Source organism: Myotis lucifugus, unplaced genomic scaffold (assembly GCF_000147115.1).
Source record: "Myotis lucifugus unplaced genomic scaffold, Myoluc2.0 scaffold_114, whole genome shotgun sequence".
Lineage (NCBI taxonomy): Eukaryota > Metazoa > Chordata > Mammalia > Chiroptera > Vespertilionidae > Myotis > Myotis lucifugus.
Genome location: NW_005871162.1, coordinates 3468686 through 3480096, shown reverse-complemented (window position 1 = coordinate 3480096; position 11411 = coordinate 3468686).

Sequence of the window (11411 nt, the reverse complement as noted above, 5' to 3'; positions counted from 1 at the left end):
GGGGGGGGAGTGGGAAGGGAAGAGGAAGAGAGGCCAGGAAAGGAGAGGTGCTGTGGTGCCATGGGAGGAGGGGGACAGGAGGGAGGCGACTACTTGGCTTCTTGCTCCGGTTCTGCCGCTTGGGAACCATGCCACCTGGGACAAGTCAGCATCTGAGCCGCGATGCCTCATCTACTAGTAAGAAGGGGCGGAGGGAAGCGTGGTTATTAGTTGCTTATATGCACTTCATTGGGATGTCGAGAACATCAAGCAAAACTGAAGTAGCTGAGGTGAAAGTGCTGTCAGTCAGGGAGGGCAGGTTTTGCTTTCTTGGCTGCCTTCAATGAAGCACAGAGCCCGGCTCATAGCAAAGTGGGATGTTCGGTAACATGTTTGTTGACTGAATAAATGTGAACACAGACAGCCTTCTCTCCTGAGGGCAGACAGGGAATGAGGTCAGGAAGGAGCACACAGGGCCTTCAAGGGCGGAAGTGGTATTCTGCGTCTATGGCTGCGCGGTTTCATGCTTCATTGGCTCCCTGTGTGCTTGCACATTGAATATTCTTTTGTAGATATTTTCCAACCTCCCATGAAAGCACTTTACAAAAATTAATGCAAAAAATAGAGAGGAAAAAGCCCTGTAAAGTACCTTGCTGAAGGAAGATCATATTATTGCAACTTTTTAAAAAATATTTTTAAAAATATATTTTTATTGATTTCAGAGAGGAAGGAAGAGGGAGAGAGAGAGAGAAACATTCATGGTGAGAGAGAATCATTGATCGGCTGCCTCCTGCAAGTCCCCCACTGGGGATCGAGCCCAAACCCGGGCATGTGCCCTTGACCAGAGTTGAACCTGGGACCTTTCAGTTCGCAGGCTGACGCTCTATCCACTGAGCCAAACTGGCTAGGCTTATTGTAACTTTTGACGTTGCTTCTGCATTTAAAACTGTTGTGTGTGGCTCAGTGGTTGAGCGTCAGCCTATGAACCAGGAGGGAAACTTTCAATTCCCTGTCAGGGCACATGCCCGGGTTGCGGGCTTGGTTGATCCCCAGTGGGGGGCGTGCAGGAGGCAGTGGATCAGTGATTCTCTCTCATCATTAATGTTTCTTTCTTTTAAAAAAAAAAATTTGTTGTTGTTGTTAATCCTCACCCGAGGATATTTTTTCATTGATTTTTAGAGAGAGTGGAAGGGCGGGGGAGAGTCAGAAAGAGAGAAACATCGATGTGAGAGAGACACATCGATTGGTTGCCCCTCGTACGCACCCTGACCAGGGCCGGGGGTCGAGCCTGAACTGAGGAATTCATGGCAAGAAGGTTATATCAGAAACCAAGATTTGGCGGGAACTACATTTTAAAGAGAGAGTATGTAAGCTGATTATTTTTTTGTTTGTTTGAATTTACTTTTATATATTATATATATATATTTTTATTGATTTCAGAGTGGAAGGGAGAGGGACAGAGAGATAGAAACATCAATAATGAGAGAGAATCATTGGTCGGCGGCCTCCTGCATGACCCTTACTGGGGATCAAGCCTGCAACCCGGGCATGTGCCCCTGACAGGAATCAAACCTGGGACCCTTCAGTCCGCAGGCCGACGCTCAAACCAGCTAGAGCTAGAAACAGTTTTGCTTGTCATGGCTGAGTGGGGCCGGGGGTAGAGGATATGCCCGTGGCATCTAGCTGGTAGAGGCCAGGATGCTGCCTGTGCATCCTACAACGGAGAATTACCTGAGCCAAGTGCCAGCGGTGCCACTATTGAACCAGGAGTGATGATGTGAAATTCCCTCTGTGTCTCACTGAGCAGACACAGAGGGAATTTCGTCCTGGGCAGGGGCCTTGTTGATTCAGCCCTTTATCAGCACACTGCTCGGTCTCTCTCTCTCTCTCTCTCCCTCTCTCTTTCTCTCTCCCCACTCCCGCCATTCATTTGTTCCCCTACTAAGCGTAAGGTGCTGGAGATGTTCTCAAGCAGCTTTGGAATCAAGTGGAGGAAAAGATCATGTAAATACCTGATTATTCACAAGACAGATTGGAAACAGGGCCGTCTAGGCCAAGGCGCTTTGGGAGAACTGATGATTAGGTTGAACCACATGAAACTGCTGACATTCTACCTTTTCGACTGGAAAAGGGGTGATTTTGTGCGGTTCGTTCACGAATGCAGTTTAACCTAAATCCTCCGGACTGCTGGGGGTGGCGATCGGATTCACAGAGGAGAGACATGGCAAGGAAGCACTTGGTTCAGATCGCGCCTCCTCTACCGCCTGAAAGCCAGGCTCGTGCATTTTACTTTGTATTTGTACTCAGTTTTACTTCTTTGTATTTCCTTCCAGCTTCGCAATATGTCGTTGACTAGGATTCCGGTAAACTGCTTGTACTTCAGGTTGGTTCGATCCCTGTCATTGAATTGCAGCCCAAGGAACTCTGAAGAACACTGTTTATACAGACACCAAACATGTAGCGTTTTCCCGGTGGCAACAGGTTCAGGACAGCACTGTCCCCCAATACCATCCAAAGCCACAGCCTGCCAGAGGAGCCACGGGGGAAATTGTCAAAAGCTAGAATCCCAGAAGCATGCTGTGGCCATCCACGTGATCACGTGACCCTGGGGTGTCGGGCAGCCCCACACAAACCAGCCCATGAGCCTTGGCCACCACCCACCCCACCCCCCGCCCCCACCGCCCCAATCTGGAGCAGGTGGTGGAGGGTAAGCATTTCAAAGCCGGCAGCGTGGCTTCCAACCATGCACAAGCCAGAACACTCTGGAAAACTCGACTGTTCAGAAGGGCCGGACTTGCAGTCTGATGAAGTCTGGCTCCCGTGTCCATCTAGCCCAGTGGTTCTCTACCTTCCTAATGCCGCGACCCTTCAATACAGTTCCTCCTGTTGTGGTGACCCCCAATTTCATTGTTACACATTGAACATAATTAAAGCATAGGGATTAATCACACAAAAAAAATATGTAATTATATATGTGTTTTCCGATGGTCTTAGGCGACCCCTGTGAAAGGGTCGTTCGACCGCCAAAGGGGTCTCGACGCACAGGTTGAGAACCGCTGATCTAGCCTCTTGAAAGAGTTGCCCGGGAGCTCACTGCAGCCTGGTTGGATGTCCCCAGGGTGCATAGTCTCTGCTCGTAGATGGAATCCGGCCACTGGACACCGCCCCGCCACTCCTGACGTGAGCTGGGCGGGAGCTAGGAGCCTCCGGCCAAGAAGATAAGCCCAGGATAGCCCCGGAGCCATCCAGCCATCTGCCAGTTGGGCTTATACTCGGGGCCACTGGGGACTCCTGCGATGACACCAGACACCAGCAGCACGACAGCCTGAGATCCAATACGCTTGTCCCCTCCTTTCTCTGTGACTCCTAGAGAGTAGAGGTGGCTCCTACCCTGCAAAGGCAACAGTGACCCCGAGGACCTCTGTTCACGTGGCTCTCAGTGGATGTTCCAATGCTCTCCGGACCTGGCGCTGTTGTCAGAGCCGCGGATTAAAACACGCGATTCCAGCCTAAATAAAGCAGGTGCTGGGCGGAGAGGGCTGTTTGCAGTAAGAGAAGAATTCAGACCCTGGGTATCGCATGGCTTCAGCTGTGTGTTTTCACAGAGGGATTTTTGTTTGTTTGTTTTCACACCGGTCCATGGGGAAAGATTTGTGGACACTGGACAAGCTGATGTTTATGGACTAAGATTATGTACAAGATTTGATGAGGCAATAGGGCTTCCTCCATGTCCTTAGGGGAAAAGGTTGAACTTTTGAATCCACATGATTTTCCAGCATTTGATATTTTAATCCCACTGTCCTTCACATTTAAAAATGCCAGAACCACCCTGGCCAGTGTTGGTCAGTGGTTAGAGCGCCGGCCCATGCACCAAGGGGCCGAGGGTTCAGTTCCGGTCAAGGGCACGTACCTGGGTCGAGGGCTCGCTCCCTGTCCCTAGTCGGGGCAGGTGCAGGAGGCAACCAGTCGATGTGTCCCTCTCACATAGATATTTCTCTTTCCCCCTCCCTCCCTCCCTTCCACTCTCTCTGCAAAGCAATGGAAAAAATATCCTCAGGTGAGGATTAAAAAAAAAAAAGCCATAACTACGGCGATTGCTCTGTGTGGTCAGCCCTTCCCAAAGGAACCCACTTTCCACTTCCTCGTCTTGATAGATTTTAACACTATTTGTTTGTGATGAGGGAAACTTTATAAAAAATTGAATTAAAATACTCAGATGGAAGACTTCATTGTAATTTGTGTTTTCGGAGGGAGAGAAAGACTGTTCTTTGGTCCAGCCGTCCTAAAGCTTAACAACTCCCAGACGTAGCTTCACTTCTAGACGCGTCCTGTGAACGCCACCCACGGCCAAGCACAGCGTCACTTCTGATTCCTCTCCCTCCTGCCACGCCGGACGGGAGGGGTGACACACGTTTGTTGAATGACTGTGTGTCCCCAACACTCTGCTAGCTTTCATCTCTTTATACTGCTCTTCCAATACAAGGCGGGGGCAACCTAGGTTTTTACAGTTGTTTGTATGGAAAAAGACATGCAGGTTATGACGATCACAATAGCTTCATTAACTTTGTTTTGCAGACTCACAACTGTAAACGTGTTTTTTGCCACACCTTGTAATAAGTGTGAAACTTATATGGAGTCCAAAGCTATAGTTTGATAAGTGAAATTATTATTTTTAAATTTTTTATTATTATCTTTAATCCTCACCTGAGGAAATGTTTATTGATTTGAGAGAGAGAGAGAGAAACATCTACCGGTTGCTGCCCACATGTGCCCCGACAGGAGATTAAACCTGAAGCCTAGGGATGTTCCCTGCCTGGCAATCAAACCCCCAACCTCTTTGGTGTAGGGGGTGATGATACAACCAACTGAGCCACCCAGCCAGGCTGATCAGTGAAATTAGCACTTGGAGTGCGGGTGAATTTCCCGCCAAAATATAAGATGGCTCTGTCTTTTGGTTTTGTTCCATCCACCAAAAGGGTGGATTACAAACAAATATTTGGTAATACGCAGTTACAATCGGCCCGAGTTTACATGTTTCCCGCACTCCACCGCAAATCCATATGAACCGAGTTAAAGACGGCTCCCGCGGAGTACGCGCAATTCACGCGAGCCGACTTAACTCGTTTCCCGCACTCCAAGTGTTAAATACCCTTCATATTTGGCAACGTTTTCCAGGCTTAACAATGCCTCAGAGATAAACACCTTCGTTTTTAAAATATTTCTAATTCATCTATACTAGAGGCTCCTGGGAATCCTACATAATCAAATCCACCGTTTTTTGCAATTAGTATTTAAAGCATTTTCTTCAAAGGTTATAGGCATAATTGCAATAGTGTGCTGAGGTGGCCCTTGCCAACTGTTCGTTCAGTGACCTCATGTTAGTAGCTTGATGTCAGCCCTGGAGGAATCTTTAAATCAGGGAAATTGAAAAATGCCACAGATCCAGGTTCCCCTCCCACCCCCGAGAGCTGGTTTTTCAACATTTGCTACCATTCCACTGAATAACTGTCTCACATATATAATTGTAGGCTACATTCCTGGTATCATGATTTTTAAAAATTAACTAGTTGTGTGTTTATTTTTATTGGAAAAAAAAAAACCCAACAGGAAGTACCAGTAGTCACAGCCACTCTGGAGAAGAGAAGGAGAAGGTCAAGATTTATTACTGGAAGAAAAACCAGTTCATGCATCTATGAAACAGGCCCAAAAGAATGTAGAGGAAAAAAATGACAAATATAGAGGCCCTCAATACCCATGGACGCCTGGTCGGAACCCCATAAAATTGACTGTCAATTCCTCAAAGAGAAAAAAGCAACTATGCATGCGTGTGTTAAGTCTAGATGCTAGAAAAAGAGACCACGAGTATAGTGGTTTAAAAAAGGGAGAAGCTTGTTTGTCTCTCAGGTATATTGCTTCCGTCTTGGAGTCTAAGGTGAGCTTTCCGGCTCCTACCATCACATGCATAGCCCAGAGATCTAGAAGGGAGAAAGGGGGAAAAGGCAAGGGCACCCTTATTCATTCCTTTCAAGGGCATGGTTCGGAATTTGCACATGTCCTCTCTGCCCTCATTCTGCTGGCTAGACCTTAGTCACATGGCCATAGCTGGTGCAAAGGAGGCTGGGAAATGTACTCTCTAGTCAGGCTTCCACATGCCCAGCTAAAGCCCTGGGGTCCCATAATTGAAGGAAGAAGGGCAGAATGGGTGTTTGTGGTAAAGCTTCCCCAAAGATGTCCCAAACGCATTCCCCACTAATGGAATAACTATGGTTGGGACTTGTGTGAGCTGAGACTTGAAATCAGTCTGGCTGAAGCCAACACACCTGCTCTTAAGACATGACCCGAGAAGATGTTACCAGAGGTTTCCAGAACATCGCCGCTAGGAAGAGGATCAGAGTAATACTTATGGCCTAATATTTATGTGAACCGGGCACATCCCCCGTGGGAGATGTACAGGAGGCAGCTGGTCGATGTTTCTCTCCCATTGATGTTTCTAACTATCTATCTCTCTCCCTTCCTCTCTGTAAAAAGTCAATAATTCATTTATTAGAAGGGCAGGATCCCAGTAAGTTTCCCAAATTAGAAGATGTTACCGGAGGTTTCCAGAACATCGCCGCTAGGAAGAGGATCAGAGTAATACTTATGGCCTAATATTTATGTGAACAACATAGAGATCTCAAATATGATCTCTAGGTGTTAAGATTCATTAGATTGCACAAAGCAAAAATCAATTAGACTCAACTTAAGCAACTAAATAAAATAATTTTATTCATCCATCCATTCATTCATTCATTTATTAGAAGGGCAGGATCCCAGTAAGTTTCCCAAATTTCAAGAGGAACAGAAGTTGGGGATCCAGAACAAATGAACAAACAAGACAAATAAACAGGAGCTCATCCTATATAATAAAACCTTAATATGCAAATCGACCAAATGGTGGAAAGACCGGTCGCTATGATGCACACTGACCACCAGGGGGCAAACACTCAACACAGGAGCTGCCCCCTGGTGGTCAGTGCTCTCCCCCCAGTGCGCTCCCACAGGGGGAGCGCTGTTCAGCCGGAAGCCGGAAGCAGGACTCATGGCTGGCGAGCGCAGCAGTGGTGGTGGGAGCCTCTCCCACCTCTGCTACAGGCAGGCAGTAAAGAGCAAGGGGTCCCAGACTGCAAGAACCCCGGCCTGCGAGAGGGATGTCTGACTTCTGGCTTAGGTCTGATCCGCAGAGGGATCGGGCCTAAGCTGGCAGGTGGACATCCCCCAAGGAGTCCCGGACTGCAAGAGGGCACAGGCCGGGCTGAAGGACACTCTCCCCCACTCCCCCCCACGTGTACGAATGTCATGCACCAGGCCTCTAGTAGAATAGAACAAGCATGTGGTGGTCACCTGAGGGAAATCAGGCCCACCCTGTGCCTCGGGGCTGCCTCAGAAGAAAGGGTCTCACTGGGAGTAGTGCCGGCACCCGCAGAAGGTCCAAGGCACAGTAGGTTTCGGCAAGATTTACAAATGGGATCAGGCAATAGGAGACTAAATTGGAATTTTGTATTGAAACTAAATTTAGCAATTTTTGCGTTTTAATAAACTGTGTTATATAAATTATTAAGTGTGATTCAGATATAGCACAGATCATTGACATTGACTAGAGTCAAACTGTGGATCTAGGTGGTAATTCAAGGAGTTTAATTTAATACGCCTTAAATTTTAAGGTGTGAGGTTACTGTTCTGGTGACACCGCTTGGGGAGATCGAGGGGCACCTGTGTGTGGGACACCATCTGGAAATTTACTTTCCGAATCATGAAGGTGTCATGGAAGTTACATTGCAAGGAGTTTAAAAGGGGAGGGAAACATCACCCATGACACCACTCCCTTCGTTACGTCATTCTTGTCGCTTTAGTTGCCATTACAGCATTCATGCAATTTTCAACCTGCTTTTTTCATTGTCATGAGCATTTTTATGTTGCTCATCGGCTTTACAATCACAACATTTATTAGCAACATGAGAATACACTCTGTATGAAATGAACAGACTTGGCACCAGGGGAAGTAAAGTTGGCATTTTTGTTAAGAAAATACTGACCTGATGCCTGATTTCTAAGGATCGCCTGTTTCTGAATTCTTTGTGGCCAAGCTCTTCCTGCCTGTCCTACGGAGCAATTTTCAGATCTGTTGCTTCGAGGTAGGAGTGGACAAAGCGTAGAAAGCAACGTTGGTGGGGCAGGAATGGGACGTTAGTCCATGCTGATGGTCCGGACATCTAGGTCAGTGGTTCTCAACGGAGGGCAATTCCCCCACCCACTCACACCCGGAGGACATTTGGCAATGTCTGGGCAGGTGTGTGGTGGCCAAAACTGGGGGTGGGGCAGCCGTGTTGCTGGCATCTAGTGGGAAGAGGCCAGGGATGCTACTAAACATCCTACAATGCACGGGACAAAGAATTACCCCGACCAACAAATGGGCGATGCCAAGGTCGAGAGACTCTAACCTAGACTGCCTAGAATTTCTTTTAACATGGTAATGGATAAACCCTGCATATGTTTTATGTTGTCTGATTGGGGAAGGATTCTGGAATTTTTGCTCAGGGTGATGGGTTTGCAAAATACTTGAAATATAACATGAGGGAAGAGAATGCAGTGGCTAAGCATAACGACTCTGAAATGTAAGAGTTTAAATCCTGGCTCAGCAGGTAAGCCCTCTGAGGATGATACCTGCCTCCTGGAGCTAAAATGGGGATAACATGAAGCAACGTGTCTAAAGCACTTAGCACAATGCTTCACATGTAGTAAGTGTGCAATAGATGGTGGTGGTGGTTACTACGGTGCCAACGCGCAAGTTCACAGTAGATACCAGTCCTCCAGCCTACAGACTGCAACTGCACTTTGTAATCTTGTATTTTAGGAAAAATAGACTTTAACTGATTTTTGTAATCTGGGCTTTAGAGACCCAGGCAATGTATGGGAGATACATGGTCAACATAAATTTTACAGGAAGAACTTCTTAGGTGAGAGTTGTCTAATTGAAATCTCTCATATATTTTCTCTGGTGGATTTTTAAAAAATATATTTTTTATTGATTTCAGAGGGGAAGGGAGAGGGGGAGAGAGAGAGAAACATCAATGATGAGAGAGAATCATTCATTGGCTGCCTCCTGCAAGCCCCCTATGAGAGACCGAGCCTGCAACCAGACAGGTGCCCTCACCGGGAATCAAACCGTGACCTCCTGGTTCATAAGTCAACACTCAACCACTTGAGCCACATCAGCTGGGCTCTGGTGGATTTTTAAAAAATAATTACTGCAGTGGTTGTTCTTATTCATTGGAAAACACTTGTTTTCTGGTATTCTTGGTTAAGCTATTTTGACCTACTGAGAATTTTAGAGTGGGCCTAGCTGAGATAAAGGTTATCGGGTATGTAGACAAAATTATTGTCCATAAATGCAATTTGAGTCCCCAGTGCAGCGTAAGAATACCTCTCACCCCCTTCCTGAGCTGAGTGGCTGGTTATCAGAAAGCAGTGGTAGGAGAGTCCCGCATGCATTGGGGCGTCTGTAACCGCTCTGTAATCTGCAGCTGTCCTGGTATGGCTGAGAACATCTGGGAGCACTGGCCGTCCCTCAGGAAAGACATCTTGAGTTTCCTGAGTCCTAGTACAGGGAGGAGGCGTGCGGAAGAGGAGGAAGGAGGAGGGAGAAGAGAAGAGGAGGAGGAGGGGGAAGAGAAGAAAGGAGGGAAAAGGAGAAGCAGCAGGAAGGAGGGAGGAGAGCAGGCTTGGGACAGCCCAGTGCAGGGGAGGCTGAAATGAATTCAGTGAGAAGGCAGGGGTGGGCGTGCAAGGGTTCTGGCCTCAGGAGGGAAAGGAGAAGTGATCCACCGTGTGAGAACTGCTCCTAACGAAGGAGGAGCCCTGGTTCTGGTGAAGGAACAAGACCCGAGAGCACAGGGGGCGCGGAGGGAGGCTGGGCGAACATGCCCGCCTGGCCCTGGGAACACTGACCCAAAGCAGAGTGTTTGCAAGCTTTCCTCTTGCTCCTCCTCCCTCCTCTGCACGGTCAGGAGGTCAGGTTCGGTCTATGGGATCCTGAGTGCGTTGTGTCCCCTGGGAGCCCTCCGTGGGTAAGGCCACTGTTTTCTCCTGCAGACAGCCTGTGCTTTGAGACCCACCTGATGCGGCGTCCGGGTGTGGGTGTAAATACTCCATTGCCTGACTTGAGTCCAGTCTCATGGGCAAGTTCTCATTATGTTTCTCCAAACCTGCCTCCCAGACAGTCTGTGTTTTGGGGTACCAATAGCTTCCGTAAAACTGCTCTCCTTGGACCTTCCAAAGCGGACCAGTCCAGGCCTGAATCCGGTTTCTGCCCCTCACCGACTGCGTAATCCTTGGGCAGCGTTTGCCTAACTGTTCTCTACCTCCATGTCCTCACGTGTACAATCAGAATAAGAATCCCAAGTGGCAGGGGGTTGCTGCAGGGTTAAATGAGAAGGCAGGGAAAGCATTTTTCATGGCATCTGGCATATGGAAGGAGACAAATAAATGGTCACCATAAAAACAAAATATCAACGACAGTGCTTAATGTTAACCTTATTGATGGTGATCATTCTCATTATAGTTCTTCAAATATTCCAAGTCTGTTCCCATTAAACTCTTCTTTTCTAGTTTAAAGGTCCTCAGTTCTTTTCACATTTTCTCCTGGGGGCAAAGTTCAAACAGCAGCTTTGTCAGGAGGTAGTGAGTCCCCCGTCCCTGGAGGAATTCAAGCAGAACGTGGAGGGTCACACGGCCGTGAAGTGGTAGAAGGCCTTGAAGTTCTGAATGAGGCTTACGCTGGAAAACCCTAGGGGTCCCTTACAATCCTATACCCTTGCAACCTTCCAACCTCAAAAAAAAACAAGGAAAAAAGTAAATGTGCAATTAATGCTACCCCGTATCATAATGGTTATCATTGTGAAGACCAGGGCTTCAGTAGGAATCGTGTCTCCTAGACTCTAAAATTAGGGGAGACGCTCTGATTAATTCTCAAAACCTCATCGCATCATGCTTGATTCCAAGGGCTGGAAAGGTGTGTAAAGCGTTACTTTTCTTGATTTTAAAAAAAAAACCAGCCACACTTATATGGTGATTATGACGTAAGTCCTTGTGTTTCACATGCATTTATTTCGTGGTTCTCATCAAACCTGCGAGGAAGGTCCTGCTGTTTTCTCATTTGACAGGGGAAGTGAGGCTCAAGAGGTTGTGACACGCCCCAGGCCCCAGGGCGGGTGAGTGTGGGAGCAGCGCCCAGTGGAGGCGATCTGGCTGCAGGTCCCTTCCCTTCCTGACCACTGAGCGATACCGCTCTCGGCCGAGGACCGAAACATTTCACAGACATTTCACTTTGAGTTTTGGTGCCATCTCCCGGAAGGCCTCCAGCCGCTAAGCTCAGTCTGTACCTGGAGGGAGTCTTT